The 25,817-nt window shown below is 36.5% G+C and overlaps 1 protein-coding gene across 2 annotated transcripts in view; it reads right to left on the bottom strand.

The window, feature by feature from the left end:
* PKIB (cAMP-dependent protein kinase inhibitor beta) overlaps window positions 1-25,438 on the bottom strand; it is an 81,104-nt gene extending 55,666 nt beyond the window's left edge. The window contains exon 1 of one of the 2 annotated variants that reach the window (XM_054568918.1): window positions 25,313-25,438. The gene's annotated coding sequence lies outside the window, so the exon portion shown is untranslated. Of the gene's footprint in view, window positions 1-25,211; window positions 25,251-25,312 lie in introns of those variants that run through there. The other variant, XM_054568919.1, reaches the window with a different exon arrangement.
* Between the last annotated feature and the right edge of the window lie 379 nt (window positions 25,439-25,817).

Below are 25,817 nucleotides of genomic sequence, written 5' to 3'. Positions count from 1 at the left end.
TTCTGTACAATGCTCAGGCGCCACCTGCAAGCGGACAGCTGTTGCATTCCAGCCCCTTTCTAATATATCCTGAGGGACAATGGTGAAGGGAAATCCTCCCGGGGGGCAGAACTTTGAACAGTGATGTTAGGTGTTCATTTGATTGGAAGGAAAAATGGCCAGAGGTTAAAAAAAAAAAAAAAACTGTACTGACTTACAGGACGTGGCTGATGATCTGACTGTATGGTCAGTAATTTGGAAAGAAAAATAGCAGGAAAATTGGTGAAAAGAAAATCTGGGGAAGAGGTATACGGATATACCACTCTTAATGGGCAAAGAACATAAAGATATGTGTGTCCTATGCGGATGCTCACCAAATGGTCGCCTCAAGCAGGGGAGGACTTTAATAATCAAATGGCAAAGATGACCTATTTCGTGCATACAGTGCCTTTTCCACAGACACTACTGTGATTCCCCAATGGGCAAATGAATAACAGCCATCATGGCAGAGGTGAAGATTACACGTGGGCTCAGTAACATGGAAATTGCTCTCACCAAGGCCGACCTGGCTAGAGCCACCGCTGAGTGCACAATCTGCCAGCAACAGATACAACACTGAGTTCCCAGAATGGCACCATTCCCCAAGATGATTAGGCAGCTATCTAGTGGCATATTGATTATACTGGACTGCTTCCATTATGGAAAGGGAGAAGCTTTATTCTTACTGCAATAGAAACTCTGGATATAGATTTTCTTTACTGCTGCCAAAACTACTATCCATAAATTTACAGAGTGCCTTACTCATTGTCATGGTATTCCACATAGCGTTGCTTCTGATCAAGCAACCAAATGAAGTCAATGCTCATTCACTGGGATTACCCTGTGTTCCTACTGCCCTTCAAAATGGGCTTCTGAATATCAGGTCTCAGCCACAACCCCAGCCCCAACAGCCCCAACCCTGGGCTCCCACTATCTGTGATCAGAACTCTCTGTTTATCTGCCTGGATATCTATCACCTGCTTCCAGACTCTGTGTCACCACAGCCCGCCCACATGCTGGGACACCATCTGTCACACCTAGCTGGTTTTGCTGGATTCCTCTCCTATGTCTGTCAGGACTGCCTCCTCCTGTTGCCGTCATCATTCTCTCTAAATAATAAGCCCACTAGCTCGGTTGGACTTTCTCCCATCAGCCGAAGTCAGTTCCAATTTCAATGGCCACTTTCACACTGGTGGGCATGTCCTGCCTTTAACAGACAAAGTAATCCATCCCTCCACCACCGCGCTCTTATTCTGAAGTTAGACTGCTCTATGCCCTGCAAAATATTTCATTTTAACAGATACCAAGCTCAATTAACAGAGACCAAATTGTTTAACAAAGAGTTATGGGTGTGAGATAAGTCAAAATGTACCAAACTGTACTAAAGAAATCTGATAAACAGTGAAGTATTTTTGCTCACACTACAGAGGTGAAAAGCAACTATCAAATTGTTTCCCAAAGAGCCTTCCATCCAATAGCATATTTATAAAGCCAGAAATTGAAAAATGAAATAAATGACATTAACCTTTTAGGAGGTAAACAAATGTCCACACAATGTGGAAACAAGTCCCAAGACCAGTCATAGAGGCTATCACAGTCTATCCAGTTATGGGATACTGTATTTTGCCTAGATTTTAAAGCAATTTTTTAGTTACACATGTGCCTTAAGTTAAAAAAAATGACAAAAACAATCATCAATGGTTGAACATATAGCCACTAATACTCTGCATAGAAACAATGCCTTTACCAGCATAAGTTTAGTAAGTTAAAGGTGTGTTCAGCCCTGACTGTTGTGGCTCAGTGGATTGGGTATTGTCTCACAAGCCAAAAAATTGTCAGTTCAGTTCCCAGTCAGGGCACTTGCTTAGGTTGTAAGCCAGGTTGGGAGTGTGTGAGAGGTAACTAACCGATGTTTCTCTTGCCTGTCAATGTGTCTCTTCCTCCCTCCCTTCCCCTGCAGCAGCCACACCCACATATATGAAATAGTTATACACTAAAGACTTTCATAATGATCAACAGCTGAAACATTCATGATGTCTTCCAAAAAATTTAAAGATACATCATCTGAGACAAATAACAAAAATCAGCTCAGGTGCAGCTTTGGGACAATGATGTCATCTTTCAAAAGTTATATTCTTGACCTTTTAGGGTTGTGTTTAAAAATAACCATAAGCACTTTTCTTCCCTACCAATAGATTTTTATTTTTTATTACTATAGTTACAGTTTCTATGCTATGTATAATGTAGGACAAGAGGCTGATATTAAATTAATCAAAAATAGTATGTGTTCTCAACCATCTGTAAAATAGGATTTTACAGGCTGAATTTATTTGTAAAATAATCAAATTACTATAATTATACAAAGTGCATAATTAGGTACTTGATACTTAACACATGTTGAATCTTTCAATGTATCATTTATCTTACATAGAGTACCTTAGCAATTAAATTATATTTCCAGCAGGTAGTCAAGAATAATGGTTTTATTTATCTATAAATGTATAAAACATCTTTGAAAAACAAAAACAAATTTGAAATGAATAAAATTTAAAAATTATTTGCAAGTCTTTTACTCCTAGGAGTTATATTAATTTAGAAGCTTAAAATAAAAATGAAATGATTACTTATTTGTCCTAACTTCATGTACCATAAGTGACATAATCTCAATGCCCCCCTACTAAGAAAAATGCCTGAGACGGGGCCTCATAAAGGAAACTGCAGAGCTGCGTTAGAACCAAAAACCCCTGGTTAATTGATGAGTCAGTTCTCTGTCTTCCGTACAATCTTGGCACACCCAAACCTTGCAGAAACAGATATGTCAGGTTCATTAATTAGCCAGCTGTTAACAAAACAATTAGGGCAAAGCTAAGCGGACAAGTAACTGGAAAAAAGATGACTTTTGGTCCCCAGTGAAACCAGACTTACCTGGCCACATTCTGCTACCTATTGTGACAAATGGGACTTTATCTAATGGAAAAAGGCAGTTATTAGATTTATCTGGACTGAGAGTAAAGCAAGCGTAAGAAAAAAATGATGGATTAGAGCCATACTGTAACTAGCCATTCTGAAGGCAGGCTATCAGGCATTTCTCTGATGAGGTGGCCCTAAGATCCCATTAATTTACTTTTCCACATCTTTTTTACACATAAGAAGCAGCATGATGAAAAGAGCAATGGACTGGAAGGCTATATATCTTCTGTGTGTTACCCTATACAATTGTTTGCTTTTGAGATTTGGGCTGGGTATTTTGAGGACTGCATTAAACCAAGCATGCAATCCAGAAAGTCAGTTCACTCCCACAACCTTGTTCTCTTCACATGCAGGCTAATCCTCCATTGTAACTTGCCTGGGAAAGACCTAGTTTACTTATATTTTCCCAACTTCCCATCTGGCTTAGCTTTTGTCATTTCAAAAGTTCTCAGTGTTGACAATATATAAAAACATAAATTAGAATGATGTTTTCTCCTAACTCATCCGGCAATAACACCCTGTCATCCACGGGCCTAATTTAGGAGTAAGGAAGGCCACCAGATATGAGTAACAAATGTCTTATCAAAGAAAACACAAATTTCACCAGGGAGAATGGAGTTAGAACTATATATAACTACACAAATCTCAAAAATATAGTGTTGTAAAAAGCAATGTGATCTTATCTTTGTAAATTTTACACAACCAGGACTAAATATTGGAATGGTTACATAAATACATGGGCAAAAGTAGAAAATGGATTTGAACAGTATACACTAATTGATAGATGTTTCTGAAAGGAATCTTAACTAATTGTAGCATTTTATTTCTTTCAAAAGACTTTAAGCAAATATGATAAAATTAAGTGTCAATTCTGAGAGGTGGGAGTTGATTTTTACTCTTTGTTCTTCTCTGCCTTGTTTTAATTTCTGAATATATAAATATAATAAAAAAATAGGAAAGGGACTAGTGAATCAAAGAGAAGGTGGAGCTAATCAAGAAAGACCTGGAAAAGTGAGCAGAGTAATTAAATGACTCATTTGTTGCAGCTGGTGAGCACAATTCACAATCAACCACAATCTGTTGAGTTGATGTTACAGGCAATCACTAATTGTTTTATTCACTTATGTTGGCATAACCCAGCTATAGCACAACCACCTGAGGTCCTTTGGCTTTCTAAATGGCTAATTCAAATTATTCAATGGTCAACACCAACAACATAACTAAAACCCCAGAACTGATTGCAACACAGATAGTTAGTTACAGCCAAAGACCAGTAACTTTCAAATTCGTGGAAGTGCATGAGCAGGCTCTCCTTGAACAGGTCATAGAACATTGTCCAAGATCCTTTTTGATACAACAAATGGAGGGTGACAATACAGGTTCCCTAGCATAATTCAAAGAGGTACAGACTGAGCTAAAAGAAGAAATCTTTCCAACAACTAAGAACAGACAAAAAAAAAAAATGCTAACAAAATGGAACACATGGCCTGATGTGTTTTACAATGTCATGTGCTTACTATTTTTCACTGTACATTTTAGGAAGATTGTTTTTACAAACCCCGGGACAGGGAAAGACTTACCACATTTATGGATATCATTTTAACTTTTTGGATTGTTTAAGGCAGTCCAAGGTTTCCCAAGACAAGACTCTGGGTCCCTGGAACAACAGTACCATTTATCAAGTGACTGTTATAGGCTAAACATTATAAATTAGTTCATTTACACTCATTATTTTATTCAATTCTCACCACAGTCCTGTGAGACTTATACTATTACTATCCCCATTTCTTTGATGTAAGGCTCAGAGATGATAAATTTGGCCAAGATCTACAAGTTAAGTGCAAAGATGGCGGGCTTGTTTCCAAAGAAGCCTTAAGAGTCCCTCATTTTATTGTCTCCAGGGAGGCCCTTCCTGTCAATGAGCTCAATAACAGATCCTGGAACTTTTGTTCTCAGAGATGAGTTCATTACCAGCCCTCCAGCCTTAACCCCCGATAGATGAATCTCCTGTGCCACATTCCTTCCTAATAGCACCAAGCTTCTGGAACCATCTTGGTTACCAGAGGTAGCTTGTTATAATTACAGGCAGCCATTCCTTTGATACAATAAAAATGTCTTCCTCTCATTCCCACCCAATCAACCAATCTTTGCCTTCTCGATCCTACATGAACAAATGACATTCCTCATATAATTGAAGAAAGTTAGCATGTCATCCCTAAGACCTCCCCAAAGTACTCAATGTCAGTCACTCCTGCACTGATGCTCTTTTGAGTCCCTCACAGACCTGCAGTCAGCTTTTCTCTAGATTAGCATTGCTCTTCCGGCAGTTCACCCTGGGTTATTGCAGTGTCTACACATCTGTATCCACAGTGACTGAAAACGTGCCTGGCACAGGGGAAATGAGGTGAGTGCTCAGTAAATAGTCACTGAATGAAGGAATGAGAAAGAATTTTGCAAATGCTACGAACATTAAATGACAATTACATTTTGATCAGTACCAATTAGTGCTAAACTGTCAATGACCACTTCCAGTCTTTGAATGTATTCTTTTATTCTCTCCTTTACAAGGGTGTCTGTTCTACTCTTTTGTTTGTTGGTTGTTTTATTTGTTTTGTCACTCATTTTATCCTCCAATTCATCATTTTCAATTAGCTTTTTAACAGTTTTCAAAAAGTGACAGTCTGGCAAGCATAGAAGTTAACAAGAGGTATTTCTTTATCTCTAGGATTGTGTTTATTTGATTTTGTTACTCATATTTAACACAAAATGTCTAAGCCTCTTTTGCTTTTATACTCACGAGAAGAAAACAATTCATATATTTCTTTTGGCTACTTCCAGGCCTTTTATCTGAGGATGGTCAATTATACACACACACGCGCACGTGCGCGCGCACACACACACACTAAATATATATTTATACACAAATAAATATTCATGCCTAAACCAATTTTGGTTTAGCAGAGGTGCTGGAGTTAGGGTCTAAGCCTTACTATTATCATTGTTGTTGTTGTTGTGGTTATTTAAATTCAGACATTTCCAGGCATGTCTCAGGAGTCAGTAAGGTGGATCTGCCAAGGATGTAACTTCAGGAGCCCTTATAACAAGAACACTGATGAGTGCTGTGAGTCAACCCTCAGGACCAAGATCTCTAAGCTTCCTGAGAAAAACCCACTTCTTAACAGTCCCAGAGGCAGAAAAACATCTTTAGAGTTGTTGGATAAAGAGAGTTAAAGAAAAAACCTGACCCAAGGGCAATGGTCAGGTGAGAAAAAAGGGAAAAGTGGCTGAATGAAGGATATTGGGCAACTGGAGCCTGGAAACAAAAGGACACCACAGATGAGACAGAGGTGGGGGTGGGTGGAATCCATGCCACCTGAGGGACCACTAGCAGAAAGGCGTGGAGCACAGTGAGTGACCTCAGGAGGAATAGCCGTGGCCAGGAATCAATGCATTGCCAATGAACATAGAGACAGATTGGAGGTGAACAGAAAAACTATGAAGTTCAAAGGGCTTCTGGTTACTCCTTTCATGAGATATTTGGAACTTGGAATCTAGTAATTTTCCTAATAGAGCCCAAGACAAAAAATTTACTGTTTTGTTAGTGTTCACATGAATTGATCATCATAGTCCAGGCTGGTATCACAAAAAACAAAAACAAAAAAAAAACACACACCTTTTTTTCCTTCATTTCATTGTTCAGAGATTATAATAAATTCCCCTGTTCCACTTTTTCTAGGGCCCCAAACTGAAAAGAGCAGAGCTACTCTAGAGGGAGAGGAAAAACACAATCTTTCCTGTACCATACTCTGCAATAAAACAGGAAATACTCCTCTCCAAATCTTACCATTGTGTCACTCTGCAAGTATCCACTGCAGAAGTCAAGACAGGAAACTAGAATTATTTCATTTTCATTGGTGGTAACATGTTTTATAGCACATTATAAAAATTCAGACATTACTCAATGATGTTGTAAATAACTTCTACTGAAATGAGATGCCCTGGCACATGTAAGAATTATAATACTGTCTAGTTAAAATCCTTTACTCTCTTGGATGCTATAACTCAAATTTAGTTGACCTTTTTAGGTGAAACAATCCCAATTTCCAAGACATCCTTTGGTCTCCTCTAGAACCCCACCTTTATTTTTAACTAGGACATACCTCATATTCACTCTACAAAAATGTCTGTGATGCTCTGTACCTGCAGCAGGTACAACACCATGGGAGTAAAGCAGGATGGACTCTGCTTTATTAAGCCTTCAAACTGTAGTGTATTTGGCTCATTAGTTAGAACTCCAATTTATTAATTCTATCCCCCAAAACGTCAAGGAAAGGATTTTCAAACACATTGTTAGGCATGCTGCTCAAGTCTCCTTTCTGTTTATATGTACAGAAGTTTGAATATGTCTGTATTCAAGTCTATCAATCTTTAATTATTGTTTCTGCCCTTGATGTCATATTAGACAAGATTATAAAATTATTCACCAATCTATTTTCCTTTATTTATGTCTCATTATTTTCCTTCTTCAATTAATCTGATATTTATTAGTATATCATATGAATAAAAATCCAACTTTACAATTTTTCCTAACATTAACCAATTACTGAAATTGTGTTCATGTATTAGTACTTTCTACACTGACATAAAATTCTATCTTTATTTTACACCACCTTATTGTGCTGAAATCCATTTTGGAAATTTTATAGCTGATTTAGCTCCCCTTAGTCTCTATTTTAGTAAGAAATACCATATTGTCTTAGTAATTATAACTTTATAATATTTTTAATGCTTGGAATAGTAGTTCCTTCTTCATATTCAAAATTTTATTTTTCCCAAGCTGTCCATTTTTCCAGATGAATTTTTATAGCCATTTTGCTGACCTCTCCCTAAAAATTTCTTTTGGTTTTAAGTTGAATTCCATTAACTTTATAAATTGATTTGGGGAAACTAATATCATTACAATATTTATTATTCTCACCCAGGAATACAATCTAAATCTCCATTACTACTATTTTGTGGTTCTCAATAACATGTTTTATTTATTTAATCCTTGTACATTCCTTATGTATTTTATTAATAGACATGATATTTCATTGCTGTAATAAATGGGATTTTTTTCATCATGTTTTCAGTTTGTAGCTGTTATAGGGAAGTCAATTCATTTATACACATTTATCTTTTGTATGGTCACTTAACTGAAGTCTCTTATTCTAATAGCTCTTCAGTTGATTTTCTTGGCTTTTTAGTAAATATATTTTTAAAGAAAAAAAGAGTTCACCTCTTTTCTAAGAATTATAACTTTTGAAAGGCAGCATATCATGCTGTCAAAGATTAAAGACTCATGAGTTAAGCCACTTAAGTTTTAATTCAGCTCTGCCACTTACTAGCTGTGTGTCCTTAGCCAAGTTATTTAGCTTTCTGAGACTCATTCTTTTGATTTGTAAAATGAGGATGACAGTAGTCTATATCTCCTAGGACTGTTGTGAAGATTAAATGAGTTAATATTTGTAAAGTATTTAGAACTGTTTCTAACATATATAACAATTTTTAAATTGTTAGTCGTTTAAAAAATTAATTGTATTGGTTGTAATTTATAGAATGATGTTAACTCTAAGTGATAAAGTTTGGCATACATTAAGTCTCTAACATTTTTCTGTCTTCTTGAAATTAATTTTTCATAATTCAATAACTTTTCTCTATTCCTAAATTACTATGTTGTATGTGTGTTTTCTTAAAAGAAACACAGTGGCATTTTATCAAATGTCATTTGGAATCTATGAGGAAGTAATAAAATAAGGGTTTTATTCTTTAGTCTATGACTATAAAATTATTTTAATAAATTTCAAAATATTGAAATATTTGTACATTCCTAGAATATACACCATTTTTGTATTATTCTATTTTGTTGATTTCTGTATTTCTGTATCTAGTATATCAATTAAATTTTGTAATTTTCTTTTTTGTGCTACTTTTATTAGTTTTTTATGTTTTTAGTATTACATTTTCATTAAATAAATCAGTAAAATGTTTCATCTCTGTAGATTTTATAGAGTATAGAATAATGTGTTCCTTAAAAATATACATTTTCAATCACTCATTATAAATACCTTATGAAAACAAGATAGTTTGCTCATCTAAACAGAGTACTTTAACTCCTGCCAAATTTTCCTATCCAAGCTGATCAAGGACATAAGCTTAAGCACCAGACAAAATTTGGCTAAAATCCTAGCCTCCCCACTCAGTAGCTAAATGTGTGCCCTTGGCAAGGTGCACTTTTATCACAGGAAATAGCCATACCTTCCTTAAATTCCTCACAAACTGTTATTATGAGGATTACATTAGGTTATGTTTATAAATTACTATACACTCCACCTCAAATAGGTTCAATAAATTGTTTTATGGGTTAGTTTTTAATTTTCCTTATATTCAAAATTAATTTTGATAATTTTACTGGCCATTTTTCTTAGTATGGAGATTGTAGTTGTTTATGTAGAAATAGAAATGTTTTTGATAAAATTATTTGTGTGAAATAATAAAAAAAGATCTCAATAAGACATTATTTTCTAGTGACATAATTTAAAAGTTGACATGAAATACATGATAACACATGAAAATAAGCCCATTGTCGAGTGTAAATGAAATCACAATGGTTTAATAGGAAAACTGCACTATTTTGAGAAAACCAGGCAATAAGCCTAAACCAAATCGAATGTTTTCCATTCTTTCCTGTTCCCGAGGAGCTTTGTTCTCATGGAAATCCGAGAGTGGGAGGAGAAAGGTAGTGCTTTTACACAGGCTGAGGCTTACTCAGTGTTCTCTGTCCGGCCATCTGACCTGCAATAGGGGAGCAGGTCTTTCACTCCAGGTACGAGGACTCAGCACTAAGGGATTGGCATGGCCTCAAATACAAATCCTACTGAAATTTTGTGAAATATTAAGATTGAAACACAATATAGCCTCAGTTTTAAAGGACACATAATTTGTATAGGTGGATGGGAATATATAGGCATACAGATATATGCAGTATATACAGTAAAAGGTGTATATATAGAGTAGGGGATATGTAGGGTAACAGTTGTGAGTACACAAAATGCAGACTTTATTCTTGTATTATTATTTATTAATTATTGTATTATTTTCTATACTAACAACTGTATGCCTACTTTTTCCCAACCCTGTATATATGTAGTATATAGAGAGTATATATAGTACATACACATGTGAATATAAACAGACTTAAATATACTCATAATTGATATGTCACTTGTATACATTATTGTCACATATATGCCATGTGCATATACACACACACAAAGGGATGGGCAAAAGTAGATTAATAATAATAATAAATAATACAAAAATAAATATTAACTGTATTTCATGTACTCACAACTATAAACCTACTATTGCCCACGCCTGTATATAAAATATGATCTATAGAAGGATATATAGATATATATAGAAACCTGTTTCTCAAAAGAGCATTTGAAACTTTGCCCATTTTCTGATTATAAATCTTTTATTGTGTATATTTGGTCTGGTTACTTAACTTTTCTGGATAGGACTAGACTTCCCCATATGTAAAATGTCCTTAATAGCACCTATTACATAGAGTTGTTGGAACACTTAAATGATGTGACTTAAGTCATACAGAACAATGGCACATACTGTATTTAATATGTTTTAAATGTATTAATACTCTTAATACTCTTCTATTAATAACAAGAATAAATAGAATGCTCCTGCCAATGATACGTATGATAAAAAAATAGTAAAATAGATCACTTTTAAACATTAAGTAGCTTTGAATAAGTCATCTTAGAAAAACATTTAAAGTTTCTATTACTATTGCCATATCTCAAGAGTATACTCTAATTGGATGACTTAGACACATTAGTAGGTATACACGTATGTGAGTGTAAAACAAGAACATGTATGTAATTCTTGAGAAGAATTTTAAGTTTTTTTTAAATTAAAGAATATAGGTCCCTATTAAAGATTGGAGACCTCAATGCCAACAAAGAAGGTTCCCCTTTGTACCTGGAGCAAAGCTATGCTTCCTGAGCCCTTTGGATCAGTAGGCAAACAGTTACTGTCTGAGGCCAGAAGTGAAAAGGTAGGAGGGAAGAAGATAAGAAAGGTTTATATCATTTCTCTCTAGTTGGCCAGTGTTATTTCTCAAATCTAACAGTTGCATGTTTCTCTACTTTACACTTTAATCTTCGATGCAACTGTGTATTATTCTAAGATACTGAAAGAGCTCAATTTTGGCTGTTCAAATATGTGCCTAGGTCTTCAGGAGAAGCCATTGCTCAACACTGGCAACGTAATTCGTGAAAGAAGAACTCAAGCCTTTTTACAAGAGCTGACTAGTTTCAACATTTTATCAACTCACCTGAAGAGTCATTTATGGACCCTGTTAAATATTAAAAATAAAATAAGATGTAGTCCTGGTGAGTTATCTCCTGTTTTTTTTATTCTTTTTTTTTTTTTTCAGTCCTCACCCAAGGTTATGTTTTTACTGATTTTTAGAGAGAGAGGTGTGGCGGGGGGAGAGAAAGAAACATCAATTGGTTGTCTCCCATACACACCCCAATAGGGATTGGAAACCACAACCTAGCTGTTCCCTGACAGGAATCGAACCTGCAACCTTTATGGTGTATTGCACAACACGCCAACTGACTTAGCTACCTAGCCAGTGCACTCTTGACTTTTTTATACAGAAAAATTTCAAAGCAGTATCTCAAATATCAGTAGCAAGTTCTTGCATTGATATTCAGTCCTACTTTGCCATTTCAAGTCCACTTGACAAGACCAGAGTTAGCTTGCTGGCTTTTCTCAAAGGTAAATATTTGCTTTGGCTAAATAATGTTAACAGGAAAAGTTACACATTTAATGTGGCATAAAGAAAAATTATTTTCCGTTGACCCAGAAAATTTCCCTTGCAACTAAGGCTGAAGTAGAAAGGAACTGGAATGAAAGTACTTGAAATGAGAACTGTAGCTGCCACAACTACCTTGTGCCAGGTTCATGTTTAATTGAATTTACATCAATAATTTCAAACATTGCTTGCAGATTCATAGAACATAGGTTACCGTCTTTGATTCTAAGGTCAAATACTTACTGCTAGCAACCCTCGTGCCTCTCAGGGAGGCTTATCTCCCTGCCAGACTGAACTGCTTCTCCCATGGTGGAGAACCGCAACTACTGTGAAAATCCATGGGGGATGATGCTCCACCAGGAGCCCCTGGTTGCTCAGCAACAACCCCTTATGACTGCTCCACTAGGACTGCTAGGCAACAGCACTGAGTCTGACCCAGCTGCTCCCAGTGCACTGCCTCTCAAGAGGGCCAGGTTAACAGGAGGCCAGGGGCCCTAAGCGACTAGTTACGTAATTTATACGCATTTCTCAGAATCCTCTCCAACTGTCGCTAAATAAAAATTAGAGCAGAGTTAGTTTCTACCCTAAAGGATACCCTTGAATGTATTCTTAATTTAAACTCTATCCTTGGATCTTTAGAGAAGCTGACAGAAAATTAAGGCATCACAGCCAAAATCTATGGCAAAAAAAAAAAAGTATGTTAAAAAAAGCACATGCACACATTAAAGGAGGCCATTCCTTTTAAAATCATGTTTAAAATATGACTTCCAAAGCTTTCATAATTTTAAAGAGTTTTGCTACTTAGATATTGCCTGTTAAGAGACAAAAAAATTGGAAAAACATAAGAATTAAGCCAAATTACTCTTATGGAAAGCCTGTTTCTAAAATATCTTACCGCATATCTCTATTAAAGTATAGCAATTTCTAAGACAGACCTTCAATTCTTGTTTATAGTTAAACCCACATTTACATCTTCAGTCTCAATGTCTCCATAGTTCTAGAATCTTAACTCAAACTCACCAAATTTAAATTAGTCAGTTTTTCCCATCCATGTCTGACCTACCACTTAGGACAAAGGCAACAACCCAGTCAACCAATCTAAAAACTTACCCACACATTTTAAAACATGAGTCTAGCCTTGCCCTATCTCCCCTGCTGCCCCTTACCTCTCCGTGGTAAATGAAGAGCTAAATGATCCAGGAAACATAGACTTGCAGCCAGTACATAGCAGTACAAATAAGATTCCACTGTCCACTGATTCAAAGTAGTCAAGTCCAAGCTATTTAGCATGACATGCAAGGCACTTGTGCAACTACTTCCCATGGAACTTCCAGCCACATATGCTGCCACATATGCTGCCACATATGATTTAATTAAAGTTTCCTAAACTCATCACATGCTTTAAGTCTCCTTCCTCTTCCTAGCACACATTCTTCTTTGACTGGTAAACTACTGGTTATCTTTAAAGATCTAGCAATAACATCACTTCAGAAAGCATCTCTGATTTTACAGTTACTTATAACCACCTCTGCACATCTTTATACCTGAGTCACACTGCTATGGTGGCATTAGTCATATTGTGTTACAGTCGTTTACCTACTCAGTATCAGCCCCGTGCTCTTCAATGGCTATAACCTTTTTCTGGTCACCCTGGTCTCCTTGGAACCTGGCATATTCCCCAGCATTAAAGACGTATTTATACTATTATTTATTAATGAATAGAGAGCTATACTCCTAGGCAAAATTATAAACTACGTGAGGATTGGTCATTTTAACTGCTTAATTAACCAGGGATGGATAATAAATCAATTCACCAAAAAACAAAAACTTAATATCCTTCGTCTGGGCTAGTCTTCTTCTCCCTAAACTATGTTTAATCACTGAGGACAAATAAATAGCAGATCCCTCTGCAGTGATCCAATGCATCCAGCAATATAGCTAAAATAATCAGTTGGCCTGTGCCCCTTTTATTGTAATAACATGAAACTAAGGGGAGCCATATGGTCAGGTAATCAAGTCACTCAAAACTATTCTGGAGCTACTCTAAAGGAAGATAATTTCCCGTTCAGATTGGCAGCTGTTAAAGCAGGCTTTGCAGGAATCTTGGTGCTAAAGTAGGGAGGAGAGTATAAAAGAAACAAAAATTAGGGCTAAAGAAAAAACAAGTAAACTTATTCTAAGTTAAAACCTGCTAAAATAATACTTCATAAAACAGCATCTACTCAAAATCTTTCTTCCTTAAAGCACTAATTAAAAAAATAAATAAATAATAAATAAATTTAAAAAATGAGTAAACAGCACACAAAAGGCCATAAATGCAGCCTCCAAGCCTAGTATCACAAAGCCACTCAATTTCTTTCAATTTCTTACCTCACCACTTCAGGAGCTAGAACTTTGGCCCCCAATTTTCAAGTATAACAATGTTTTTATGCTTTTTCTATAACTTCTTAGGTTCACGTATACGTTTATGCCACCATATATATACATATATATACACACACATATGCAGAGTTAACTATTATAAAGTAGAATGAAAAATTATAAGGTGAATATAGAATTTTAAAGAATCTTTGCATTTTTCTATGGAGCACTTTGAATTATGCCTCTAGATTTCTGGGAACTCTTTGGTGGAAAAAAGTGAGAAGGCCTTCTCTTGGGGATTCCCTCCTAGAATATGCTGAGGGGAAGATTTCTTCACTTTCATGTAAAAGTGACAAATAACTTTGGCTCTCACCTATTACTATCATTGAACTCAAAGTGCTACTCCACTTAGACATACTATTATTTTTTTATTGCAGCTTAATCTTTGTAACATCTTTTTTATTTTGTGGTGAAAATCTTTCTTTCTCCAATATTAGTCCTAAATCTTCCTGCAGATACCTCACAGGACCAATGCAAACCCCTACATATATAAGATAGTCCTTTAAATAGAAAAAATGGTCTCAAGTAATGGAGGGTGTACTCCTCCTGTACTGGATGCCAGGAAATGTGCTGGGTACTTGACAATCATTAATCATAATACTCAAATTGCAAGTAATTTAGTTGCAAGAGAGAGAGAAACAGAGAGACAGAGAGAGAAACAGAGAGAAACTAAGCCTACATAAAGATAAGTACACCCAGCTCTAACTTCAAACCTTCTGCTTGTTTCTCACATTTACATGTTTGCTTTTCCTAGTGTTCATTTCTTTTAGCTAAATATCTCTATTTTATTACTATTCCTTCTACCACTTTTACAATAACTCACCATCCTGAACAATGTGCGTGTGTGTATTCATTTGTAGAATAAGAATGTCCAAAATAATTTGACTATGACAGGAAAGAGTTGGGCCATCACTTCCCCTGTTCTGAATAACATACTGCTCTTAATACAACTTAAAAATATACTACCTTTGATAGATAACAAGTTGATATTACCAATTCATATTGAATAGTCCATAAACCAAAATCCTGTAGTATTTTTGAAAACAGAGTCTATTAGCCCTGGTTGGAGCCTCATTCTGTATGCCAAAAGATTGCAAGTTCAATTCCCAGTCAGAGCATACATCTAGTTTGTGGGTTTGATCCTCAGTCAAGGCATGTACAGGAGGCAACTAGTAAATGTGTTTCACATAGGTGTTTCTCTCTCATACTGATATCTCTTTCTCTCCTCCTCTCCCTTCCTCTCTCTCTGAAATCAATAAACATATCCTTAGGTGAGGACAATTTAAAAATAATAAAATAAAATAGATCCTGCTAATAACAATTTCTTCCCTATTTTTCTAAATGTATACAACTTATTCAAAGAAGAACTAACACCCACCCTTCACAAACTATTCCAAAAAATTCAAGATTCCCAAACATATTTTCCCAAGCACATTTTATGAGGCCATCTTTATCCTAATTCCAAAACCAGATAAAGATACTACGAAGAAAAAAAATATAGGCCAATGTCTCTTGTGAACATAGGTGCAAAAATCCTTAAAAAAATATTAGCAAAAATGAATCCAGCAATACATTAAACAGATCATACACCACAATCAAGTGAAATTTATTCCTGGATGCAGGTTAGTACAATATCTGCAAATCAATTAACATGATACACCACGTATACAAAATAGAATAAAAAATAATATGATCATGTCAATAGATGCAGAAGCATTTGACAAAATCTAGCACCCAACATAACAACCATATATGAAAATCCCATAACTAACATTATACTCAACAGGGAAAAAATTAAAAGTGTTTTCCTTAAGATCAGGAACCATATAGGCATGTCCAGTTTCATCATCTTATTCAACATAGCACTGGAAGTTCTAGCCACAGCAATCAGACAAGAAAAAGAAATAAAAGGCATCCAAATTGGAAAGAAAAAAATAAAACTGTCATTATTTGCAAAATAACATGATACTGGATATAGAAAATCCTAAAGATTCCACCAAAAAACTACCAGAACAGATAAATAAATTCAGTAAATTATTAGGATACAAAATAAATATTGAGAAATCAGTTGCATTTTTATACACCAGTAATGGACTATCAGAAAGGAAAACTAAGATAACAATCCCATCTACAACTGCATCAGAAAAATAAAATACCTAAGAATAAATTTAACCAAGGAGGTATAAGACCTGTTCTTGAAAAATTATAAGACACTGAAGAAAGGAACTGAAGAAGATACAAATAAATGGAAGCATATACCATGCTCATGGATAGGAAGAATTAACATTATTAAAATGTTCATACTACCCAAAACAACCTTTAGATTCAAAACAACTCCTATCAAAATACCAATTATGTATTTCACAGAACTAGGACAAATAATCAAAAAATGTATATGAGACTGTAACAGACACCAAATAGCCACAGTCTTGAAAAAGAAGAATAAATTTGGAGGTATCATGCTACCTAACATCAAACTATACTACAAGACCATTATAATTGAAACAGCATGGTACGGGGGGGAAAAAACATATACATTAATGGAACAAAATAGAGAGTAATAGAAATAAACTTATGCCTATAAGATCAATTAATAGATGACAAAGGAGGTTAGAACATACAATGAGGTAAAGACAGTTTATTCAATAAAGGGTGTTGGGAATATTGGGTAAATATATGCAAAAAATGAAACTAGGCCATCTTCTTATACCATATAAACTCAAAATGGATTAAATACTTAAATGTAAGACTTGAAACTATAAAACTTCTGGAAGAAAATGTAGGCAGTAAATCCCTGACGGATCTCTCTTAGCAATATTTTTTTCTGATATATCTCCTCGGGCAAGGGAACAAAAGAAAAATGAACAACAGGGACTACATTAAACTAAAAAGTTTTTGCACAGGAAAGGAAACCATCAACAAAACAAAAAAATAACCTACTAAATGAGAGTACATATTCCCCAACAATACATCTGAGGAGGAATCAATATCCAAAATTTATAAAGAACTCATACAAATCAACACCAAAAATCAAACAAACTGACAAATAAACAAACAATCCAGCTTTGGCTGGGCGGCTCAGTTGGTTGGAGCGTTGTCCCATACAACAAAAGTTTGTGGGATTAATTCTTGGTCAAGGCACATACCTAGGTGTGGGTTTAATCCCCAGTCAGGGCATGGACAGGAGACAACCAATCAATGTCTCTTTCTCTCTCCCCCTTTTCCCCTCTCTCTGAAATCAATAAACATATCCTCAAGTGAAGACCAAACAAACAAACAAACAAAATACACAATCCATTTAAAAATTGGGCTGAGGACCTGAGAAGACACTTCTCCAAAGAGGGCATATAGATGGCCAATAGGCATATGAAAAGATGCTCAATGTCACTAATCATCAGAGAAATGAAAATCAAAGCCACAATAAGATATCACCTCACATCTGTCAGAATGGTTATCATCAATAAATTAACAAACAAGTATTGGCAATAATGTAAAGAAAAGGTAACCCTTGAGCACTGTGGGTAAGAATGCATATTGATAATTTAAAAGACTATGTGGACCCCTATGTTCATTGCAGTGTTAATTACAATAACCATGATGTGAAGCAACTCAAGACCCCATCAATAGATGGCTCATCTATGGCAGTGGTACATATATACAATGGAATATGAGCCATAAAAAATGAAATGTTACTATTTGCGATGGCATAGATGGACCTAGAGTATATTATGCTCAGTGAAATAAGTGAGTCAGAGAAAGGTTAGTGCTACATGATTTCACTTATATGTGGAATCTAAAGAAAAAAATAAATGAACAAACAAAATCAAAACAGAATCATAGATACAGAGAACAGACTAACAGCTGTCAGAGGGGAGGAGAGGGGGACTGGGTAAAAAAGTTTAAAGGATTAAGAAGTACAAATTGGTAGTTACAAAATAGTCACAGGGGTGTAACATACTGCATAGGGAATATAGTCAATAATATTGTAATAACTATGGTGCCAAATGGGTACTAGAAATGTCGTGGGAACACTCTGTAAAGTATATGACTGTCTAACTACTATGCTGTATACCTAAAACACAAAATAATATTAAGTGTAAACTGTAATTGAAAAATAAAATTAAAGATAAGAAAGCTGCAGGAAGAAAATGCTAGATATAAATAAAAAGTAATGAAATAGGAAATAATGCAATAAATAAGACCAGCAAAAATGTATACAACTCGTGTTTATTTACATATAAACAAGTTGTCAAAATAGCTTTTCACTCATAAAGTACACCACTGATTAGGTGACTCCTTACTCAAAATCATTCAAGGAAGCAAAGTAGCTACAAATTTAACACTGAAGTCTTCCTCCCATTATATCAGGTTCTTCTCTACAGCTCCAATGTATCTTTCTACCCATACCTTCTCCCACTCCCTAAAATTCTACATAACTCTATTTCCTCCTTTCCTGTATTTGTATACTTGTTTAAACTGTTCTTCCAATCACAAATGTTTTGCCTACTCATTGAAGTTCCATCAGTTCCTCAAAGACAATCCAAATTACTATATCCTTTCTAAAGTCCTTCTGATTAATTTCAAAGTTTACCTTTCTCTTCTTTGAAATCCCACAGCACTTTTTACTTCTTTTGTAGCCACCTATTACAGTCAGCCTGGCAGAAATGTTATATGTATTATCTTCCTTCATCTCCCCCAATCAGATGGAATTCTAAGCTTCCCATAGAAAGAAGAGAGTCTCACTCATTCTTGCACGCAGTGTATCATTAACACAAGCAGTGAATCCAGGAGGGTGCTTTATTTATTTATTTTTCTTCAAGAGGGTGATTTTATTTTTATTTTTTTATTGTTATTCAATTACAGCTGTCCCCATTTCCCCCCATCATTCTCTCCTGCCCCCACCCACCCCTACAATACTTATTTATTTGATTTTGTTAACTATTCGTCTCAGAGATGTATGTATTGAGTTTTAAAATTCATTGAAAACTTAAATAAGACATCATTAACCATCCACAGAAATGAACCTGAAAATAAATGAGCACAGATAGCACTAAAATATGGAATTACAGACTCTATTTAGGATAATAGAGGTATTTTTTTTCTGTGTACTGATTTAATGATGAAGAACTGAAATCATATTCATAATTGTGTTGACAAAAAGCTGAAATCTCAAGAGATCAGGAAACTTCTTCAGGTTCACATGACTAATTAAAAGCTGAGTTGGCCTCATGACAAAGCTTTTTAATTTCTATTTTAGTTATTTATTCCACTATTACCATTCAAGTCATCTATAGATATGTTTTTAAATGTTAGCTGCAAAAATATTCATGTAAAGAAAGATTACCTTTTTTCTTCTTATTTATCTTCAAAATATTTAAACAGGCAGGATATTTAAAAAATCCACTAGTAATGATTAAGGAGAATTACATTGAAACAAATTTATTTATACAAAGCTTACGTATTTTGCAACTTAACTACAAAAAATACAGTCAAGAATCAGGATATTTAAAAAAATATCCTGTTCAGTTAAAATAAATGTCATAAAACCTATGTACTAATTGTGTTGATCTTCTTTACTCATAAGGCATTGTTATAGGTTTAATCAGGGCCTGTTTATGCCTCTGTTTTGTTTTTAACCTGTTCGTTCACCAGTTTGAAAGGTAGTAAAAATCTTGCCTGTCCAACACCCGTTTCCCCTTTAAGGAGCCTTCCATCCGGTGTTCACTCCATGTGATTCCGTTGTTTCCAGGAATGAAGCTAAGACCCAGACTTGATGTATCAGAGCTCATATACGTCCCTAGCCACTGTGATTAGTTCAGAAGTGGTGTGTGACTCAAACCCACCCCAGCAAGCTTATGATGTTTCTCTAACCCAGCAAATGTCTAGAGTGGGTACATAAAGCAAGTTAGTCCACCTTAAGACTGGTGCAAACCTACTAGGTAAAGATGTTTTTTCTTTTTGAATTTAAACTTGAGAAGTTAGACCTGGACCTGGTGATAGCTAGTCTGTCACTAAGCAGAGCCTGAGAATAAAGCCAAGTTGGAGGAGAATAGAGCCAAGAAGTAGAAGGAAATTGGGTCCTTAAAAAATAATTTGAGTTCTAGGTCAACCTGTGACTAAAGTCTGGGTTACATAAATCTGATCAATTCTCCCTATGTCATCAAGCCAATTTGATGCCGATTTTCTATGATGGGCAACTATTACATTCCCAACTGATGCGCTTGGTTATCTGAGTTTCTCAATCTCCACTAGATTAAAAGGATCATACAGAAAAAGAAGGCGAGGGAACAGTAAGAGTTATCATATACCATAAGTCCTCACTTAACATTGTTGGTAGGTTCTGAGACTTCAAGCAAAATAACATGTAAGGAAACTAATTTCACCATAGGCTAGTTGATATAAGTAAGAATTAAGTTCCTATAGCGTCTCACCAATGGTATAACAAAAATGACATTATTCAAGGATCTGTTGCACTTCAGATGAACGAATAGCTTAGAGCTTGAAAGCGAAGATGACATGTAAAAATAAAATAATGAATTTTGAAAAAGTGAAGTCTTTATGTCAAGGACTTACTCCATGTGGCATTCTGAGAAACCCTTCAGTCCCAGGAAAACCAGAACAGTTGATCATGCTACTTGGAAGTATAAGGATTTTGCAATAATTTGTATAAACAAAAAAGATAGGGGTCATAATGTCATAGAGGACTCAAGGCAGGTGGTAGTGAGACTGAGGTTGCTGTAGTTGTAGGGGGGAGGGTGGTAAGGTTCTGGCAAGAAGCACGCAGAATTCTTAGGTTCTCTATTGACTTGTGCTGATGAAAATGGAATGCACTGAGAAATATCTGACTCCAAGCATTAAGAATATGGAGAATGAAAACAGATGGGCCAAATTATTGGCCATCCCAATGAACAAGCATAGGTGTGAATTTCTGGATTGATGTAAGGAAAAAAAATAATAAGATGCTATGTCCAGAGAGTTTCTGAATTTGAAATTTTAGAAAGGAACAATTTCACATGACAGCAAGCCCAGGGTGTGGCTACAGAAGTGGTTAGGTGAGGAGTAAAGAAGGTTACTGCTTTAGCTGTGGAGGTCAAAAGCTGAGAAGTTGTGGAGTTGGATGTAGATATGAAGTCACCCAGATTGAGGACAGGAGAATATGACTGCCTATCAGTTGCTGGAGTGTTCAACGAAGGAGAGGTTTGTTCAGATGGGGAGCAGATGACAGGAATGAGCAATGGTAGAGATTAGTGTAGCCAGATGGCTCAGAAGAGCCGAGGTGAGTACAAGACAATGGAGAAATAATGGTTTAGAGATGGGATAATATGCCATGTAATCCACTTCCCTCCCCTAGTATTTCTGAACTATGATATCCAGGGGAGAGTCAAGTTTCAGAGCTATAGGGGGAAAAAAGTGAAGGTTAAGAGGAGTTTGTTGTGATTGAATAGGTGTTCCAGAGAGCACTATGGAATGATTTTGAAGAAAGAATAAAAAGAATTTAGGTCAGAAATTGGCAACACAAAGCATAATAAAATTTCAAGGCACAGAGGAAAAATAAGTAGACAAATGATAAAATCATAGAATTAAAGCATTAGAAAATTATGTTTTTCAGGGCTAAAAAAAAATGATATTTCCACACTGGTAATATGAGAATCTAGGAAGAGCCCACAGCTGTGACGTAGGACATGGATACTTTCTTCCCCTGGGTGAGGTGTGAGTGACAGATGTGTCTCAAGGCAGCCTAGGGAGGTGATCAGCGAGGCTGCTGTCAGATGGCAGGTATAGGCAGCCCAGTGAGCATGTGGGTGCAAAGTCTGTGGGACTTCACATGGTAGGGGCAGCAATAAGGAGGTTTGGTTCCAAGGAAGTGCGCAGGGAGGGACACAGGATAGTATTTCAAATCAGTAGGGAAGGAATCAGTTACAGAACAAATGGATTTGAGACAAGACTAGCCATTAAAAAAATAGCAATTATAAAGTTAGATTTCCTACTAAAATAACTTCCACAGGATAAAAATTTTAAATAAGAAAAGACATCGAAAGTACTATAAAAAGTATAGGTATACATTTTTACAAGTGGGAAAGTCCTCTCAAGAGTAACAAAATCGGAAGGATAGAAGAAATTGATAGCAGCTTTGACACCCATAAAATGTAAGTATTCTACAAAGCAATATTGACCAAATAGTTAATGGCAAAAGAAAAAAAGAAAGAAAAGAAACTGATTCAAAAATTGCAACATAACAGATACACAGAGTTAATACCCTTATGAATAAAAAGCTCATGAAACAAACAAAAAAGGATTAAAAAATAGGCAAAAAAAAAAAGCAATTCATAAAAACAAATCCAAAACATCTGTTAAACATTTTGGCCAACTAAAAATATTCAGCCTTACTAGCCATGAAAGAAATACAAATATGAGCTACCATTTCTCAGTGATTTCTAAATTTAAAATGTTTGAAACCATATGTTAATAAAACTGTTATATTGAATAGAAATTGCTATAGGAATCTGGAAAAAAATTACAATGTATCAAAAATTTTAAAAAAGTATGCTCTCACTAAGCAATTCTATGAAATTTATTTAAAGTAATTAATCAAATGAGTGTGTATAGTATATAAAGATTATGAATACAGATATCTACTATAATATTGTTTATAAAACAAAATTTGGGGAAATTGTGCATACTTACCAATAGGGATTAGTTTAAAATTTAATAAAACACTACACAGTGATTAAAAGTATATTTTAAAAGTATATTTATTTTCTAGGAAAGATATATTAAGGTAACTTATTAAATGGAAAATGGGGCATATATATGATATGTCACTTTTGTTTTTAAAAAGCTGTGTATAAGCAAAGAATGTTATAATTAATGGTGAAAATAAATTAAGATACTTTTTTAAAGAGTTGGTAAAAATAAACATGCATGAGTAAAAATAATTCGGTTTCCTCCCATTTTGCTGTTAAAACTGAAAAGTTTACATTTCCTTTCAAAGCATTTAAACCTAGAATGCAAAACATGGATTTACCGATGCTGGGCTTTATTTGAAGTTTATTATTTGGTAAAAATCACAAACATCTCAGAAACCTGACACAGATCTACCCTGTAAGGAAAATATTCTTCTTTCCCCTGAAAACTTTCTCCCAGTGCTCCCTGAGGAAAACAAATAAAAACTGTGCCTCATCCATGTGGTTAATGGGTCCCATTTCCACACTGTCAAATCCATAGGGTATAAATGAATGGAAAAACTGAAATGACCTTGTTTACACATGTACCTGGTTCAGTGGTATTTGACCATGTTCTAAAGCTGTATTACGGTGATGGCTTTACAACTTCGTAAAATATTTTTAAAAATTACTTTAAAATATTTGCAAGGGATAACTTTCTAAAGATTTCTAATTTAAATTTCTGATTTAAAATTAACCAAAGAGAGAAAATTATTGAACAAAAATCACATTTGAAGCATTTTTAAGTATCTTGTATAAGATATTCCATTGGCCTTTGATATTTTGTTGAAGTTCTGATAAAGATGAAACCAAAAAATCAATTACTAAAAGCTTTTTTCAAAAAATTTTTTTCCAAAGTATACTTCGAAATTGAATCACTTGGTCTTCCAAAACACCTATTTTGAAAAACGTATTGGTAATGTCGGTGGAGGAATATGGCCAGCAGGGGATGTACCAACAGGAAAGAAAGAGCGTTTTAAAAATGCTGGGCTTAACCAACCTTAATTCAAAACCTACCCCATTACTTCCTGTGAGCTTATTACCATCACATCTCATTTTAATAATCCAAATTTTTAGTTTTTGAATATTAAATCCCAGAAGAATTCTTTTTTTTAATGTGTAGCAATGTCAATAAAGGAAGGTATCTTGGATTTTGAATCTACATGTATACAAAGAGAAATGCAATACTCAAAATAAATCTAAGTCAATACTTTTTCAATGTCCAAATCATTAATAAGAATTTTAGTCTTTTGTTTCTGTTTTTCCTAGGTGAATGTTTAAGTGATCATCAACCTCCAATCTCCACTTTCCAGTCCCGTACAAGACTCTAATACCACCACCTGCAGTGGGTTTTTTTTTTTTTTTTTTTGGTTCCTTTCTTAATATTTTTTAAAGTGTTTCCCGTGAACCCCCACTCAGTCCAGGTGCTTTTCCAAAGGGACCGAGTCGGGCTGCGCTGCGTAGGATGAGCTCTGCTAAGATGGGACTGGCCCGTCTGCCTCAGCCTCACTCAGCAGGGACTTGCCAGCCCCAGCCAGGACAGCTGGTAACGAAGATTCCTTCCCTGCGCCTCCCCCTCCACTCAGAAGGCACTTTCAGGAGCTTCCCCATGGGGTTGCAGCAGCAGCACTCGGTCAGACTCACGCCCTCCACCCTCTAAGCCCCCGAGACCACGTTACATTCGAGTGTCTCCCTGGCGACAGCAGGGGTCCTAGACTGCCTGTTGTAAAATCCAATATCTGCCGGGGACCCTTGGGATCATCTGGTCTAATGATGCCCGTATTTTATCCCGCCCCCCCCCAAAAAAAAGGGTGGGGGATGGTACTGGTGAGGTGAGTCGACCTGGCTAAAGCCACGCAGCTCGACGCTGGCCGAGCCAGTGAGAACTCAGGTCTCCGCGGACCCCGTGGTCGCGAGCGGCTGCCTGGGAACCGGCAACCCAAGCAAAACGACGAGGCACTGCCTGCTTGAGAGGTGAAGGGCTCTGCAACTTATGACAGGTCACCAATGTCCACCTTCTGGTCAGAGTGGGCAAAGAGCAAGCGGCCAGATCTCCCTGGTTACGCCCGTTGACCAGAGCGCCCCTGTTCATTCTAAAAGCACCCTAGTTTGCATGTGAATGATGTGGTCGCCCTCCTGAAGGGGGCATCCGCTTTGAACCGTGCCGACTGGGTGGAATATGGGAAAGTTGCACGTACCACATTTTCTCTGGCTCAGTCTCCCCCGACTGCCCAAGTCCTTTCCCTCCATCCTCGCACCAGCGACGCCCACTCCCGCTGTCCCTCCACCAGGTACGCACCAGCCGCGCGCAGAGCTGCCCGCCGTGCCTGGGCCAGGTGTCCTCCTGCGCTCGGGTTCGCCCAGCTTCTCTGCGGCCGGGAGCTGAGACGCGGGCTCTAGCTCGCTGCCGCCTCTACAGTCCAGAGGGATGCGGTGGTGTCTGAACTGAGGTGCAGCCAAGCGGCGGCGGCGACTCCGGGGGCGGAGGAAGCGGCCGCCGGGACCCGCCCCCGAGCTACCGGAGAGCGGTGTCCGGCTCTCCGCTCAGCCCGCGTCGCCGTGGAGGGCTCTCGGCAGGCGCCACGGCAGCTCTTACCCGTTGGCGCCTTAAGCGGGACTCTCTTTCCAGCGTGCGCGTTAACAAGTAATCATCCTTGCTCATCACAGAACCCGTGTCCTCCCCGACCGCCCGCCCTACTGTTCAGGTTCTGTTAAGAATTTGCTTAACGTGACTGCGGGAATTTCGGTTCTCTCCCCGCTTCCAGACGCTGCAACTTGTCGTACCGACCTGTGTGCGCTTACCC

The sequence above is a fragment of the Pteronotus mesoamericanus genome, unplaced genomic scaffold (genome assembly GCF_021234165.1).
Source record: "Pteronotus mesoamericanus isolate MK-2021 breed Mesoamerican mustached bat unplaced genomic scaffold, CSHL_Meso_final contig_20, whole genome shotgun sequence".
Classification (NCBI taxonomy): domain Eukaryota; kingdom Metazoa; phylum Chordata; class Mammalia; order Chiroptera; family Mormoopidae; genus Pteronotus; species Pteronotus mesoamericanus.
The sequence above is the reverse complement of the archived record's forward strand: the minus strand, read 5'-3'. Positions and strand labels throughout refer to the sequence as shown.